Source organism: Coloeus monedula, assembly GCF_965178545.1.
Source record: "Coloeus monedula genome assembly, contig: HAP1_SCAFFOLD_71, whole genome shotgun sequence".
Taxonomy (NCBI): Eukaryota; Metazoa; Chordata; class Aves; order Passeriformes; family Corvidae; genus Coloeus; species Coloeus monedula.
This window is the reverse complement of record NW_028120822.1, coordinates 141149-146189: the sequence shown is the minus strand read 5'-3', so window position 1 is coordinate 146189 and position 5041 is coordinate 141149.

Genomic DNA, 5041 nt, shown 5'->3' with positions numbered 1-5041 from the left:
GGTGAGTTCCGAGCAGAATGACGAAGAGGGAGAGGGGATTTGGATGTGCTACGCTCAACTTGGCCTGCCTTTTGCATGCTTAGTGTGCCTGGGTCCCCTGGCTTTGTGGTTTTGTGAACCCTAACCCTAGTCAAAACCCTAACCCTAACCCTACCCCTAACCCTAACCCCTAACCCTAACCCGAGCCCCTAACCCTAACCCTTGCAGAAAGAAGAAGAGGGAGCAAGGTTTTGGATGTGCCGTGCTTAACTTGGCCTGCCTTTCGCATGATCAGTGTCCCTGGAGCTCCTGGTTTGTGGTTTTCTGAACCCTAACCCTAGGCATAACCCTAACCCTAGCCCTAAGCCTAACCCTAGACTGAGGCAGAAATCGGGCATTGGGCTGTGGGGAGTTCCGAGCAGAATGACGAAGAGGGAGCAAGGATTTGGATTGGCTGCGCTCAACTTGGCCTGCCTTTTGCATGGGGAGTATCCCTGGAGCTCCTGGCTTTGTGGTTTTCTGAACCCTAACCCTAGGCATAACCCTAACCCTAGCCCTAAGCTTAACCCTAGACTGAGGCAGTAATCGGGCATTGGGCTGTGGTGAGTTCCGAGCAGAATGACAAAGAGGGAGCAAGGATTTGGATGTGCTACGCTCAACTTGGCCTGCCTTTTGCATGGGGAGTATCCCTGGAGCTCCTGGCTTTGTGGTTTTGTGAACCCTAACCCTAGGCATAACCCTAACCCTAGCCCTAAGCCTAACCCTAGACTGAGGCAGAAATCGGGCATTGGGCTGTGGGGAGTTCCGAGCAGAATGACGAAGAGGGAGCAAGGATTTGGATGTGCTACACTCAACTTGGCCTGCCTTTTGCATGGGGAGTATCCCTGGAGCTCCTGGCTTTGTGGTTTTCTGAACCCTAACCCTAGGCATAACCCTAACCCTAGCCCTAAACCTAACCCTAGACTGAGGCAGAAATCGGGCATTGGGCTGTGGTGAGTTCCGAGCAGAATGACGAAGAGGGAGCAAGGATTTGGATGTGCTACGCTCAACTTGGCCTGCCTTTTGCATGGGGAGTATCTCTGGAGCTCCTGGCTTTGTGGTTTTGTGAACCCTAACCCTAGGCATAACCCTAACCCTAGCCCTAAGCCTAACCCTAGACTGAGGCAGAAATCGGGCATTGGGCTGTGGTGAGTTCCGAGCAGAATGACAAAGAGGGAGAGGGGATTTGGATGTGCTACGCTCAACTTGGCCTGCCTTTTGCATGGTGAGTATCCCTGGAGCTCCTGGCTTTGTGGTTTTGTGAACCCTAACCCTAGGCATAACCCTAACCCTAGCCCTAAGCCTAACCCTAGACTGAGGCAGAAATCGGGCATTGGGCTGTGGTGAGTTCCGAGCAGAATGACGAAGAGGGAGAGGGGATTTGGATGTGCTACGCTCAACTTGGCCTGCCTTTTGCATGGTGAGTATCCCTGGAGCTCCTGGCTTTGTGGTTTTCTGAACCCTAACCCTAGGCATAACCCTAACCCTAGGCATAACCCTAACCCTAGCCCTAAGCCTAACCCTAGACTGAGCCAGAAATCGGGCATTGGGCTGTGGGGAGTTCCGAGCAGAATGAAGAAGAGGGAGCAAGGATTTGGATGTGCTACGCTCAACTTGGCCTGCCTTTTGCATGGTATCCCTGGAGCTCCTGGCTTTGTGGTTTTGTGAACCCTAACCCTAGGCATAACCCTAACCCTAGCCCTAAGCCTAACCCTAGACTGAGCCAGTAATCTGGCATTGGGCTGTGGGAAGTTCCGAGCAGAATGACGAAGAGGGAGAGGGGATTTGGATGTGCTACACTCAACTTGGCCTGCCTTTTGCATGGTGAGTATCCCTGGAGCTCCTGGCTTTGTGGTTTTCTGAACCCTAACCCTAGGCATAACCCTAACCCTAGCCCTAAGCCTAACCCTAGACTGAGGCAGAAATCGGACATTGGGCTGTGGGGAGTTCCGAGCAGAATGACGAAGAGGGAGCAAGGATTTGGATTGGCTGCGCTCAACTTGGCCTGCCTTTTGCATGGGGAGTATCCCTGGAGCTCCTGGCTTTGTGGTTTTCTGAACCCTAACCCTAGGCATAACCCTAACCCTAGCCCTAAGCCTAACCCTAGACTGAGGCAGAAATCGGGCATGGGGCTGTGGTGAGTTCCGAGCAGAATGACAAAGAGGGAGCAATGATTTGGATGTGCTACGCTCAACTTGGCCTGCCTTTTGCATGGTGAGTATCCCTGGAGCTCCTGGCTTTGTGGTTTTCTGAACCCTAACCCTAGGCATAACCCTAACCCTAGCCCTAAACCTAACCCTAGACTGAGGCAGAAATCGGGCATTGGGCTGTGGTGAGTTCCGAGCAGAATGACGAAGAGGGAGCAAGGATTTGGATGTGCTACGCTCAACTTGGCCTGCCTTTTGCATGGGGAGTATCTCTGGAGCTCCTGGCTTTGTGGTTTTGTGAACCCTAACCCTAGGCATAACCCTAACCCTAGCCCTAAGCCTAACCCTAGACTGAGGCAGAAATCGGGCATTGGGCTGTGGTGAGTTCCGAGCAGAATGACAAAGAGGGAGAGGGGATTTGGATGTGCTACGCTCAACTTGGCCTGCCTTTTGCATGGTGAGTATCCCTGGAGCTCCTGGCTTTGTGGTTTTGTGAACCCTAACCCTAGGCATAACCCTAACCCTAGCCCTAAGCCTAACCCTAGACTGAGGCAGAAATCGGGCATTGGGCTGTGGTGAGTTCCGAGCAGAATGACGAAGAGGGAGAGGGGATTTGGATGTGCTACGCTCAACTTGGCCTGCCTTTTGCATGGTGAGTATCCCTGGAGCTCCTGGCTTTGTGGTTTTCTGAACCCTAACCCTAGGCATAACCCTAACCCTAGGCATAACCCTAACCCTAGCCCTAAGCCTAACCCTAGACTGAGCCAGAAATCGGGCATTGGGCTGTGGGGAGTTCCGAGCAGAATGAAGAAGAGGGAGCAAGGATTTGGATGTGCTACGCTCAACTTGGCCTGCCTTTTGCATGGTATCCCTGGAGCTCCTGGCTTTGTGGTTTTGTGAACCCTAACCCTAGGCATAACCCTAACCCTAGCCCTAAGCCTAACCCTAGACTGAGCCAGTAATCTGGCATTGGGCTGTGGGAAGTTCCGAGCAGAATGACGAAGAGGGAGAGGGGATTTGGATGTGCTACACTCAACTTGGCCTGCCTTTTGCATGGTGAGTATCCCTGGAGCTCCTGGCTTTGTGGTTTTCTGAACCCTAACCCTAGGCATAACCCTAACCCTAGCCCTAAGCCTAACCCTAGACTGAGGCAGAAATCGGACATTGGGCTGTGGGGAGTTCCGAGCAGAATGACGAAGAGGGAGCAAGGATTTGGATTGGCTGCGCTCAACTTGGCCTGCCTTTTGCATGGGGAGTATCCCTGGAGCTCCTGGCTTTGTGGTTTTCTGAACCCTAACCCTAGGCATAACCCTAACCCTAGCCCTAAGCCTAACCCTAGACTGAGGCAGAAATCGGGCATGGGGCTGTGGTGAGTTCCGAGCAGAATGACAAAGAGGGAGCAATGATTTGGATGTGCTACGCTCAACTTGGCCTGCCTTTTGCATGGTGAGTATCCCTGGAGCTCCTGGCTTTGTGGTTTTGTGAACCCTAACCCTAGGCATAACCCTAACCCTAGCCCTAAGCCTAACCCTAGACTGAGGCAGAAATCGGACATTGGGCTGTGGTGAGTTCCGAGCAGAATGACGAAGAGGGAGAGGGGATTTGGATGTGCTACGCTCAACTTGGCCTGCCTTTTGCATGGTGAGTATCCCTGGAGCTCCTGGCTTTGTGGTTTTGTGAACCCTAACCCTAGGCATAACCCTAACCCTAGCCCTAAGCCTAACCCTAGACTGAGGCAGACATCGGGCATTGGGCCGTGGTGAGTTCCGAGCAGAATGAAGAAGAGGGAGCAAGGATTTGGATGTGCTACACTCAACTTGGCCTGCCTTTTGCATGGTGAGTATCCCTGGAGCTCCTGGCTTTGTGGTTTTCTGAACCCTAACCCTAGGCATAACCCTAACCCTAGCCCTAAGCCTAACCCTAGACTGAGGCAGAAATCGGGCATTGGGCTGTGGTGAATTCCGAGCAGAATGACGAAGAGGGAGAGGGGATTTGGATGTGCTACGCTCAACTTGGCCTGCCTTTTGCATGCTTAGTGTGCCTTGGTCCCCTGGCTTTGTGGTTTTCTCAATCCTAACCCTAGTCAAAACCCTAACCCTAACCCTACCCCTAACCCTAACCCCTAACACTAACCCGAGCCCCTAACCCTAACCCTTGCAGAAAGAAGAAGAGGGAGCAAGGTTTTGGATGTGCCGTGCTTAACTTGGCCTGCCTTTCGCATGATCAGTGTCCCTGGAGCTCCTGGCTTTGTGGTTTTGTGAACCCTAACCCTAGGCATAACCCTAACCCTAGCCCTAAGCCTAACCCTAGACTGAGCCAGTAATCTGGCATTGGGCTGTCGGAAGTTCTGAGCAGAATGACAAAGAGGGAGCAAGGATTTGGATGTGCTACGCTCAACTTGGCCTGCCTTTTGCATGGGGAGTATCCCTGGAGCTCCTGGCTTTGTGGTTTTCTGAACCCTAACCCTAGGCATAACCCTAACCCTAGCCCTAAGCCTAACCCTAGACTGAGGCAGAAATCGAGCATGGGGCTGTGGTGAGTTCCGAGCAGAATGACAAAGAGGGAGCAATGATTTGGATGTGCTACGCTCAACTTGGCCTGCCTTTTGCATGGTGAGTATCCCTGGAGCTCCTGGCTTTGTGGTTTTGTGAACCCTAACCCTAGGCATAACCCTAACCCTAGCCCTAAGCCTAACCCTAGACTGAGGCAGAAATCGGGCATTGGGCTGTGGTGAGTTCCGAGCAGAATGACGAAGAGGGAGAGGGGATTTGGATGTGCTACGCTCAACTTGGCCTGCCTTTTGCATGGTGAGTATCCCTGGAGCTCCTGGCTTTGTGGTTTTGTGAACCCTAACCCTAGGCATAACCCTAACCCTA